Here is a 13,422-nt window from a genome sequence, read left to right on the forward strand (position 1 = left end):
AGAACATTGTTTGGACAGGAGAGAACTCACTGTTTCATTAATCTCTTTGTTTCTCTTCTTCTGTTTAATGCCAGTCATTGTATTATAGAAGAATAAATAGTGTAATAAATCAAAAATTCACAATAATTACTATTTCAACAGAGAATTCACACCTAGCCCTTTTTTGTGCCTTTTTCATAAAGTCCTCTTATTTTCCCCCATTTGATGGAATCTCTATCTCTTTCAAACTGTTTTAGAATGTTTATAAAACTCATATGTCATTTACCATTTTTAATCTTTTATAAACATTTGCATTTGTGACAAATCACATGACCTGAGCTATTAGCTCATACTCTCCTTGGACAAGATGACCAGTGCTCATCTGAATCTCTCAGGAAGTATATGCGCACAGTGCTTTGTACACAGAGGTGCTAAATCAATATATTCTATGATAAATATAGTCATTCTGTTTTTTCATATAACACATTCATGGCATCCACACTAACAATGGTATCTTTAAATACTGTTCAGGTGAAAAATCCCTCAGTCGAGGAACAAATTTGTCAGCTACCTCTCCCATTTTCCTCAATTCTAATCTAATCTTTCACTATTCTCCTCAAAACATCTATCTAACCCTCCTTTCAGTGACAAACACCCTTTTTATTTCTTTAGAGAACATGGAAGTCATTTGGAGTGACTTTCCCTATCTTTTCATTTATTTATTTTGAGACAGGGTATTGTTTTGTTATCCAGGCTGGAATGCAGTGCTGTGAACATAGCTCACTGCAGCCTCAACTTCCTGGGCTCAAGTGATCCTTCTGACTCAGCCTCCCAGTAGCTGGCACTACAAGAATGTGCCAGCATCCCCAGCTAATTTTTCTTTAAATCTTTATAGAGGTGGGGTCTCACCATGTTGCTCAGGCTGGTCCTGAACTCCTGGGCTCAAGTGATCCTCCTGCCTCAGCCTCCCAAAGTGCAGGGATTACAGGTGAACCCCAATTTCCTCTATCTTAAAGGCTTACTTCTGTCCACATCCCTCCTCCTATTCAAAGCCAGTCTCATCAACTTTGGCCTTGAACCCATCTTTTCTACACTCTCTTCATATTCAACCTTTTTCCTTTTCTAATGGCTATTTCTCTTAAGCCTATCCAAATCATATACCCTCCAAAACTTTTCCATTGATCCTGTATCTTCCTCTAGTTTCCAACTTGTCTCATTAAAATTTCTCAAGAGTAGTTACAGTAGTTACATTTATTGCCTTCTTTTCCTCCCTTATCACCATCCCTAAATTCACAGCTATCTGGTTTCCACCTCCACTCTACGGATACCAAACGGTCACAAAATACCCATTAATTAACAAGCCATGGATACTTTCCAGTTCTCAGATTACTATAATCTCTATTTCATCAGACACCATACCTCTTTTTGGTGGTATTTCTCTCTCCTGTTTCTCCTACTAACTCTCAGATGGTTTCCTTTATGTCCTCTGCCTGTTCTTTGAAGGTTAGTATCCCCAGGTTTCAAACCTAGGCCCAAGGTAGACCCTTATGTTATGTCATTCATCTCCCATAGTTTTAATTATCACCCATATGCCAGTGACCTCTGTCCCTCCTTTAAATTCATATTTCAAGATCAATATCCCACAAACAACTCAAGTTCAACGCATTCAAAACTAAATTCAAGGGCCAAGCATGACAGCTCATGCCTGTAATCCCAGCACTTTGGGAGGCTGAGGCAAGTGGTTCACTTGAGCCCAGGAGTTTAAGAGCAGCCTGGGCAACATGGCAAAACCCCATCTCTACTAAAAATAAAAAATTAGCTGGGTGTGGTGGCACATGTCTATAGTCCCAGCTACTTAGGAGGGTGAGGAAGGAGCATCCCTTGAGCCTGGGAGGCGGAGGTTGTAGTAACCCAAGATGGTGCCACTGCAATACAGCGTGGGTGACAGAGTGAGACCCTGTCTCTAAAAAAATGAAAAACAGAAACAAAAAAACCACATTCAGCATTCTCCTCCTCTTCTTCACCAATCTTGTGTCTTCTATTTCACTTGGTAGCACATAGCATATATGCTACAAATGAAAAAGTCAACTGACATAATCTCCTAAATATTTCTTGGAGTCATATTTTAACTCGTTTTGAGAAAAACATTAATAACGATGACAAAAGTGACCATTAATGACATTTATTGTTTATTATGTACTAAGCTTTATTCTAAGTGCTAGCTTCCCTGCTCTCTCAACTCTATGAAGTATTATTACCCTCCAGTGTATAGATGAGAAACCTGAGGCACAGAGGAGCTAAATAAGTCACCCGAGGTCACACAGTAAGTGATGGCATAACATCTGACCTGGGCTGTCTGACTTCAGAGCCAGCATAACTGCCACAGAGTAATACCCTCAGTCAGAGTACTCCAAACATGTAATGTGATGACTTAGGAAGAACTGAGTTTCTGTTGCTGGAGATTATTTTTATCTTAATAACTTTTGCAAACTGTAAATTATGTCAAAAAATTTAATGAAGCTTGAAAGTTACTTTCTCAGCATATAAAACAAACAAAGTGAGACATATCAAGTTCAAGCAATATAACTTGCTAACATTTCAAAATATGTTTCTAGGACTCCAGAAAAACCTTACCGATTTCTAGGAACTTTCTATTCAATTAAAATAAGTTGGTTTCTTGATACCTGGGTAGTTTATTACTCATCTTTGGGAATTTTATAAGACCCAAACACCTTGCCAGGCTGGTCTAACAAATACGTCTCTCTCCTTAAATCCCCAATAGCCTCAATGAAATAACTAGCACTGAAATCCCTACAATGGGGATTTAGCCTTTTTTGCCTAATAACGTCATAATTGGTACTTAACCATAATTAAATCCAAACCTAACCACATTCCACCTGAAAGCTGAATGAATGTTCCTGAAAATCTTGTAATAAATACAGATTTAAGGTCAAGAATTTCTTCTATGTATATTACAGATATAAACTTTTGTTTGTGTAAATCGAAACAAAAGAAATTAAAAGAAAAGGCTTGGATGCCTCAAAGTTTTATTACCATTCATTCACTCAATCTCAAAACATTTGCCGAGCATATGCAAGAAACGTTGATCATAGACACATGAGAAGAGATTTTTTAATACGCCTCCAAGTTTTGGGGGGTGGGGAGACAGCAATAAATAAACTGAAATAAATCTTGTACAGTATTACATCTGCCTGAAGACTGTCAGATATACCATATTCGTAAAGAGTAGATGAGAAATAAAATTATAAAAACACCAATAATAAATAATCTTGCCATAATTTATCATGTATATACATAAATATCCAGATCAATACCTACTTTGACAGGAGCAATTAGGAACATTCATCTGTTGAACAATGATTTAATGAAGGCCTACTCAAGTAAGTAGCTATACTAATTACATTACACTGCTGGTTGTCCCCCAATATCTTCTGCATCCTTCTTTCTCCCATACATGAAACTCCCAAATTACAACTGAGTACATGGCTACCCAGCGTACAGCCTGCATCTTAGCCTCTCTTGTAACTATTAATAGATGTGGCCACATGAGTATGTTCCAGCCAATGAGATATAAAGCAGAAATGTCCCTGGCAACTTCTTCCTCATCCCTTCCTTCATCCTGAAGCCTAGAATTATCAAAGCCACCACCATTTTGCACCTCAAGACCAGACTTAAGAAGGGGAGAGCAATAGGAAAGAGAAAACCATATTTTTTACACCATCAGACATAACAACAGTCTACATCACCTGCTCAGACTTTTACAAGACAGCAAAATACTGCTATTTGTTTAAGCCATTCTTATTTTGGATATTTCTGTCACTCAAAGCTGAATCTAAATAATACACTATTTAGAATATTTTAAAACTCAAAAGGTTTGGAATCTAGTTCAAATTTCCAATTTTGCTGAGTAACCATATATGAGTTGATGGAAACAAATTTTAATTTATAGTCCACACAATTTTTTGGATTAAAAAGTTAAAGAGCTCTACAAAATTATCACCCATTAGTGGTTCATTTTGTTTTTCCTAAATTTTAGCCAAAATACACAAAACACTCTCTAAAGCTATGGAATTTTAAGAGGGGAAAAATCCACACTCACCCGAACTATGCCTTTTATATTTTACTTTTGATAAGGTGAAGAATTGTCACACAGAAGGAATTAAACTGATTTATGTTGTTCCAGAAGGCAGAACTGGGAACTGTCAATAGACTCTCCTTCAACTAACAGACTTGTCTGATCCATGAAGCCTCCCCTAAACTTGCTTTTCACCACTCTGGTCTATACTGAAAATTTCATTTTTTAAGGTAACTACTATATGCTGAATATACTTTTTTTCCACCAGATGTATAATGCAAACATTTACTTGATTCTCAGTTCATCTCTCAATGCTAGATGGGATGGGGTCAGAGGCTAGATCCCTTGTGTCTTCGCCTATTGTCAGGAACACAGATGCTGGCAATAATAAGCCAGGAAATGGGGCTGGGTAAAAATTTGCAGAGAGGTTAAGAATTTGCCTGTGGTCACTCAACTAGTAGGTGAGTGACCATGGTAGATCCCAGTAGGCAGGGCTGGGATTTAAACCCAAGCAGCATGTCCCCAAAATCAGCACTTTTTTTTTTTTTTTTTTTTTCTGAGACAGTCTGTCACCCAGGCTGGAGTACAGTGGTACGATCTCAGTTCACTGCAACCTCTGCCTCCCGGGTTCAAGTGATTCTCCTGCCTCAGCCTCCCAAGTAGCTGGAATTACAGGCACGCACTACCACACTTGGCTAATTTTTGTATTTTTAATAGAGACAGGATTTCACCATGTTGGCCAGGCTGGTCTGGAACTCCTGACCTCAGGTGATCTGCCTGCCTTAGCCTCCCAAAGTGCTGGCATTACAGGCATGAGCCACCGTGCCCAGCCAAAATCAGCACTCTTAATGCATCATCCAGTATTCAAACAGAGGAAGCTCAGCCATTTATCAGGATTATCATAAGATAAATTACTGCATTAAATAACAGGTTGGAGTAGATCAAGGCTAATTCCCCTTCCAACTCTAAGACTTTCCTAATGATATCCCTGAGGATCATTCCACATTGAAGGGTATAAAGCTTTTAAGCCACTCCTGCCTCTTGACGATTTTGGTTGCCACTTTCTGGATGCTTTTCAGTTTTGACACATTTTTCTTTATATACAAGACACAGAACTTCACACAGCTGTGTTATACAGGTATAAATACACAATTGTTTTACACAAAGATTAAAAGTTTTCAAATTTCCAATATCATTCCCATATGAAGTCCAGCATTTTTTACCACAGGCAAGACACTACAGTTTCATAAGGCATAGTTTGGAACACTTCTGTATCTGTACATCATCCCATAGTAATTCATATCAGATACATCCTCATTCTATTTTAATATATTATATAGTTTAGGATATTATCATATCTAATAAAACAAAAGGAACAATTAAAAAATAATTATTTGGGGCCTAAATTATAACCTATGTTTCTGCTAGGATCAAAGAAAAGAGTTGCCAAAATGTAAAGGCTATGGAAATGCTGCATAATAATTTGAACTAGCTCAAAGAAAATGAAGTTTCAGTCCACAAAAAGAATCTAAGTACTTAATTTCACATGCTCCACTGGACAAGGTGCTGAAGGTGGTATTTCTTTTTTTTTTTATTATTATACTTTAAGTTTTAGGGTACATGTGAACAATGTGCAGGTTTGTTACATATGTATACATGTGCCATGCTGGTGTGCTGCACCCACTAACTCGTCATCTAGCATTAGGTATATCTCCCAATGCTATCCCTCCCCCCTCCCCCCACCCCACAACAGTCCCCAGAGTGTGATGTTCCCCTTCCTGTGTCCATGTGATCTCATTGTTCAATTCCCACCTATGAGTGCACTCTAAAGAGTCCCTGACTGGTATACAAAATTTGTTTTTAAGCTACCTTTTTGGTGCTTGAAAAGTTTTTCTTCTCTTTGGAAGTGTGGCAATCATAGTGCTCCCAGGAAGTTATTAGTCTATATAATAAGTAAAATCAAGTCTATCATCGTATTTTATCTAAATAAATAAAATCAAGCCTACCATTGTATTACCATAGCTTAAAAAGTTTCTTAGAACTTTTGGGACATATTTGGGGTGGTCTGACTTAAAATTTAGACTAAAAAGAAAATGTGCACTAAGTCCTTCAGGAGGGTCTCCAAGTGAAGGCACAAGAGAGACTATCAAGAAATGGACATCATCCTTCAGGGTGTCTACAGAAGTCAATTTATAATCCAGATTTGTAGCAGGGGTTATTCAATGACAGTTAATTATTCTTTCTCACAAATCTGTGAGGGATACCTTAGCAGGTGTGTATCTATATGTATATATACATGTTTAACATTTTATATACATTGTTTCATTTAAGCTTTTAATGACTGTATGAGGAAATTTTATAGATGTGGAAACTAAGACTTAGAGAAATTCAAACTGACTAGTAATGGACAAAATCAGTATTTAAATCCAGATCTATCTGATTCTAAAGCCTATGTTCCTAATGATTACACTATAATGCAATCTGTGGTTACCCAATGAAAGATTTAACTCATAATATATAAAATAATGCTATCATATTAAAGGTATTATAGAATTTATTAATACACACCATATGTAATAATAATTTGGGTTTGGGAGAAGTGACACTTAGAATTCCAAGTTTAGATGCTAGAGATATAGCCTTCCAGTTGGAGTGGCATTTTTGGCTACCAGTTACAATGTTCCCCTCACGACCCTAAACAGTCTGAAGGCCAGACCTTTAAATTGGCCCTAAGTTTAAGAAGTGGGGGAAAAAAACATTGGGGGCAAGAATGAATGAAATGAGGAACGAGCATAGATAAGTTTTGGTTCTGATGGAAGGCATGTGTATCAGTCCTAGCCAGCTCCACTATCTTATTTTCTGTAGACCCTGAATTAGAAACACTTCTCTTTCCACTAATTGCTTTTGACCAAAGTGTCCATATGTTATGAAATACTTTAGTAGTAAGAAAGATTAGTCTTCTGTATACCCTGTAATTACAGGTAAGGCAAGCTGACTGAAATGAAAAGCAAGGGGAAGATTCAAGAATTTTGTATGATGGTGTTGGACAGAAGCTCTGGTAGTCAGGACAAATTATGGTACCATATAGAATGGAGGCTCCACTGATATTGGGAAGCTGAAACCCATTCTACACTCACAGCATGTTATGCACCTAATTGGAAAATTGGAGTAAGAAGGTAATCAGAATGGTTGAATATTAAAGGACTTCATATAGTGCTATAGGTATACATATAGTATTTATATAATACATATATGTGTCTCTGCCTGTCTTTCCTGTACCATCATTCACTATTCCCTCACCTCAAATGTTATACTTCAGTCATTTAGAACTATTTGGAACTTCCCATAAGGACTGTGCTTTCTCTCATTTTCAGAGCCAACACATGCCCAGTTTATGATAAGCATTCAGCAAATTTCAGTTGAACTGCATTCAATGGAATAAATAAATGCCATTAAATATGTGAACTATTTAAATTCCCATTCACCAAATCTCCAATGCATCACATGTCTATGTCTCATTTGTCTTTCAAATGAAGTACCGTCTTTCAGTAAGCATTCCCTAACTAGCACCCCATTCCCCAACTAATTCCACCAACTCAACAGTCTGATTAAGTGATGTTCTAATGTAATCCCACAGCTCCTCTTCCTGGTGGCTCTTAACATCAAGTGCTGTAATTACCTACTTTGCTGTTGTTGTTACTGATCTCCTTTACGGTGGCTAGCTCCTTCAGAACAGGTTCTGTGTCTCATTTATCATTGATCCTTGGCATCTGGCACAGTACTTAACACATAACTAACACTCAGTAACTATTTATTTACTGTATGGAAAAAAATGCATGACTAACTCTAATACTTGGGGCGCATGAATATACGATACAGGCTTCACAATCTACTAGTATTGCTGCTTTAGAATATGAGGTGTATGTAAGTTTGGTGTGCTAATCACTCTCATATCTGAGCAAACCAACAAACACCTATCAAAAGAGAGTTATTATGTATATATTCCAAGTCCTAAAGAATCCTATGTAGTACTGCATTCCAGAAGCTTCTAAATATGGAAAAGAATCAGAAGAAAAAATAATAACCATCAGCACCAGAACTACAATTTACTCAAGGTCTGGGCATTACGAAAGAAGGTACATGTCTCACAGGAAAACAGATTTAGAAAAGAGGAGATCTAGATAGTCAATAAACATGAAAAGGTGCTCAATATCATGGGTCATCAGAGAAAAGTAAATTAAGACCACAATGCAATACAATACCATAATACACCCACCAGAATAGCACAATAAAAAAGACAGACAATGCCATGTATTAGTCAAGAAATAGAGCAACTGGAACTTTTATATGTTGCTGGAGGGAATGTAAATTAGTGCAAACACTTGGGAAAACAATAAATTGATGCAAAATGCATAACTACCAAAACTGAACATATATATACTCTATGACTCAGTGATTTCACTCCCAAGTATTATAACCAACAGAAATGCTTAAATTAAAAGTGCTCAAGTGCTTTGAGGTATTTATAAGAAGCTTTCAATGCTGCTAATCTATGTACTTAAACTTTAGGTAGCAAAGATCTAAGAAATGGAAAGAAAAATACTCGTACATTGTACTTTAGAAAGGTACTAGCTAGGCCGGGTGCGGTGGCTCAAGCCTGTAATCCCAGCACTTTGGGAGGCCAAGATGGGCAGATCACTTGAGGTCAGGAGTTTGAGACCAGCATGGCAAACATGGTGAAACCCTGTCTCTACTAAAAATACAAAAACTAGCTGGGTGTGGCGGTGGGCACCTGTAATCCCAGCTACTCACAAGGCTGAGGCAGGAGAATCGTTTGAACCAGGGAGGCGGAGGTTGCAGTGAGCCAAGACAGTGTCACTGTACTCTGGCCTGGATTTTTTTTGGACGCTGTCTCAAAAAAAAAAAAAAGATAGGAACTAGCTAGAGTGGGTATCCAAGGCAGGAAAGACCACACAATTCTGGGGCCTAAAAGATAAAGCAATTGAGGAAAGGTAGTTATGATATCAATACAAAATAGGTAATTCTGAAAGGCAGCTAATAATAATGGTAATGCGTGCCTCATACTTAGCAGGCTGTTTGTATGTATGTATACATATGTGTGTGTGTGTGTGTGTGTGTGTATACACATATACTTATGCATACATGTGTTTCTATGTATATAAATGCATTAAGCACTTTATATATTTTTTAATTTAAATTCTACAAGAGTTCTTGTAAAAGAGAAAACCCAGGCTCGCAGAGTTTAAGACACTTAACCAAATTGCATATAAGCAATCAATTTTGGAGCTGTGATTCAAAGCTATACCTTGTTCTCCAAAGCAAGTCTCAAGGGGAAAAAAATTTGCTCTCTTTGCATTTCCTAAGAGTCCTGAACAGTCCTATTGCTACTGTTAAAAATACACCAGAAACTACACACACAAACATGCATGTAAAAAAAGATCAAAATATTTTTAAAGTTAAAAATAACTTATTAAATATAAACAAGTAAATATTAGACCTGAAACAACATCTGAACTAAAAAGAAAAATATTTTAAAAATTCAAAAAATTCATGGAAATGCATATTATGAAAAAACTATGCATGGATATCAAAAAACTTTTGTACCAAAATAAACTATTACATGTCTGAACAGGATCTAGTTTGAGGCACTAAGAAGGATAAGCAACAGTTTGAAAAGAGTCCCTACTAAAGCAACATGAATTCTGCTAATGTTAAAGCAAAAACAAACATCAAATTTATATCAAAGCATTAATGGAAGTATGGTGAAATCATTGAGGCCTTATGAAAAGTTTATGGGAACAACGACTCAAAGAAATCAGCAGTTTACAAATAGGTAATTTGTTTTAAGAAGGGACAAGAAGAGTTTTTTGTTTTGTGTTGAGGCAGGGTCTCACTCTGTTGCCCAGGCTGGAAGGCAGTGATGCAATCACTGCTCCCTGCAACCCTGACCTTCTGTGTCAAGTGATTCTCCCACCTCAGCCTCCAGAGAAACTGTAACCATAGGCGTGCACCACTATGCTCAGCTAATTTTTTATTTTTTGTAGAGACAGGGTCTTGCTATGTTGCCAAAGCTGGTCTCAAACTCCGGGGCTCAAGCGATCTTCCTACCTCTGCCTCTTAAAGTACTGGGATTATAGGGGTTAGCCACCATGCTTGGCTGACAAGATGATTTTGAAGATGAAGCCCATAGCAGCAGACCACCCTCACAGATTTGTAAGAAAAAAAATTAATATTGTTCATGCCTTAATTGAAAAGGACAGGCAGAAATGATAGCCGACATCATAGGCATGTCAATCGATTTAGTTTGACACAACTCTGCCTAAAAAGTTAAAGTTGAGCAAACATTCCACTCAATGGGTGTCAAAACTGTTGCACTCAGATCAGCTGCAGACAAGAGCAGAGCTCTCAATGGAAATTTTAAATAGGTAGTTTCAATATCCTGAAGCATTTCTTCGAAGAGTTGTAATAGGAAATGAAACATGGCTTTTCCAATATGATCCTGAAGACAAAGCACAGTCCAGACAATGGCTACCAAGAGGTGGAAGTGGTCCAGTTAAAGCACAGTGGACTGGTGAAGAGCAAAGGTGGGCTAGGCGCAGTGGCTCACACCTGTGAATCCCAACACTTTGGGAAACAGGGGCGAGAGGATCGCTTGAGCCCAGGAGGACGAGACCAGCCTGGCAACATAGCAAGACCCCGTCTCTTCAAAAATATTGTTTAAAATGACCCAAGTGTGGTGGCACAGGCCTACAGTCTCAGCTACTCAGGGGGCTGAGACAAGAGGATCACTTGAGTTCCAGGCTGCAGTGAGCTATGATTGCGCCACTGCCCTCCAGCCTCGGTGACACAAAGACCTTGTCTCTTAAAAAACAACAAACAAACAAAAAACAGAGCAGAGTTCATGGCAACAGTTTTTTGGGATCTTCAGGCATTTTGTTTATTGACTTTCTGGAGGGCCAAGGAACAACAACATCTGATTATTAGAGTGTTTTGGGAAAGTTAGCCAAAACTTCAGCAGAAAAACTCCCATGACAATGCTCCTGCTCATTCCTCTCATCAAACAAGGGCAATTTGCATGAATTTTCAAGGAAAATCATTAGGCATCCAACTTATAGTTCTGATGTGGCTCCTTCTGACTTTGTTTCCTAATATTAAAAAAAAACACACACACACCTTTAAAACAAACCCATTTTCTTTTAGTTACTCATGTAAAAAAAAATGCACTGACATGGTTAAACTCTGAGGACTGTAAATTCTTTAGGAATGGACTAAATGGCTGCTATCATTGCTTACAAAAGTATCTTGACCTTGATGGCATTTATGCTAAAAAATAAAGTTGGCCGGGCATGGTGGCTCATGCCTGCAATCAATCCTAGCACTTTGGGAGGCCAAGGCAGGAGGATCACATGAGCTCAGGAGTTTGAGACGAGCCTAGGCAACATAGTGAGACCTCGTCTGTATTTAATTTTTTTTAAAAAATCATCTCCATTTAATTAAAAAATTGAAATTAAAATTAAAAATGTTTATATTTTATTTTTATCTTTTAATTCCAATTTTCCATGAATTTTTGAAGTGCTGTCATATCTTTTTCTCAAAGATATATAGTCCCAAATATAATCTGATGTTTCCTTTTTAATCAAAAGTTAAACTGCAGAAAAAAAGAGATTCTTCCTAAATTCAAGTTCTCATAAATCTTTCATCTTAAGAAGACACTTTCATCTTAAGAAGGCACTTTCTAAATTATTTTGAACAACAAATGACTATATGTAAGACACACTTGCCTAACAAATGTATCAATCTTTACTACATGGGAGAAAACTTCTGATGGAATCAGTAACAACAAAAAAGATACTTATCAAGGATATAGTAATATGATAATTATCCCTGAAGAATGATTTCACACATACAAATGTAGAATATCATTTTAAAGTCTTTTAAAGATTACTTTAAAAATTAGTATACTAAATAGTTACAACATAGTGAAGCTTATAACTCAAAAAGACAAGTGAATAAAAACACCTGTGGTTGTAACATTATATTAGCAGGTACCTGTTACAGTATTGTGTATGGATTCAAAAGTATTGGATCTCAAACAACTTAAATAACAATAAATATGGTATTCTAGAAAGCCATGGTAGATACTTGAAAAAATACTCCCAGTAATGACAAGAATCTGAAATATGACAGTAGAAAAAAATATATTTCTAAAATAATATTTTTATATATGGTTTTAAATTCACGTTTTTCTAAAATAATAAAAATAGAAAAAAGACAAGTACAGGAATGTGTAAAATAGCATTAATCATAACAACCAAGATGTAAAAACTACCAAATTTCCATCAGTAATAGAATGGACAAATAATAGTATAGTCTTAATGCAATACTATATAGCAATGAGAATGAATTACAACTACATGCAATGACATGGATAGATCTCATAAACATAATCCCATGTAAAGAAGCCAGATACAGTAGAATTCTGTCTCTATAAAGTTCAAAAACAGGTGATACTATCCATGGATAGTGGTTCCCATTGGTGGGGTGGAGGTTGGAAACAAGGGAATATGGGACACAAGGGGACTTCTGGGATACTGGTCATTTTCCATGTCCTTATCAAAGTGGTGGTTACATGGATGTGTTCAGTTTGTGAAAATTTATTGAGAATTTATGTAAAAGATGCCAGTATACTCTTGTATATGGAGTACAATAAAAAAGAACATTTGGAGGACATTATATACCTAAGCTGTGACAAGCCAAGAGATCACACATGTATCAGCCAGTTGGGCCTCATGGGGTGGTCAGCAACCTTTACTCATTCATGTCAAGAGCCATAACTCTGGTGATCAGCAGCATTATGTAATGCACAGATGTTCCGACCCCTACCATCCCCAGACTCCTGCCAAAACAACACAACGCTCCTTTCACCTTTGCCCATGGTGAAACAAAACAATCTCATTGCTCTTCTCCAAATTTCCTTTCCCTGAAAATCCTTTAAAGTTCTCTAAAGGATGGTTCTCACAAGAAAGCAAGAGACTTCCTTTCCTTTTTATCTACAACTTATTAAATAAGTACCATATTTATTAAATAGCACTTTACGTACATATTTAATTCCCAAACCTCCCACAAGGTAAATATTATTATGCCCTATTTACAAGTGAGCAAACTGGAAATTAGAAATTGGTGAGTGACAGGATGGTGTATCTGCCTCTAACGCCCAAGCTCAAAATTCACACAATTTTACCCTTCAATAATCAGGTCTCCTTGATTACAACGTATCAAGGGTGCTCACTTGCATGCTTAAGAGGATAAGCATTATCTCTAGCATT

The 13,422-nt window shown here is 37.0% G+C and overlaps 1 protein-coding gene across 1 annotated transcript in view; it reads right to left on the reverse strand.

Annotated features, from left to right (window-relative positions):
- PRKAA2 (protein kinase AMP-activated catalytic subunit alpha 2) overlaps positions 1-13,422 on the reverse strand; it is a 70,006-nt gene that overhangs the window by 41,339 nt on the left and 15,245 nt on the right. The gene's annotated exons all lie outside the window — the stretch shown is intronic.

The sequence above is a fragment of the Pan paniscus genome, chromosome 1 (genome assembly GCF_029289425.2).
Source record: "Pan paniscus chromosome 1, NHGRI_mPanPan1-v2.0_pri, whole genome shotgun sequence".
NCBI classification, from domain to species: domain Eukaryota; kingdom Metazoa; phylum Chordata; class Mammalia; order Primates; family Hominidae; genus Pan; species Pan paniscus.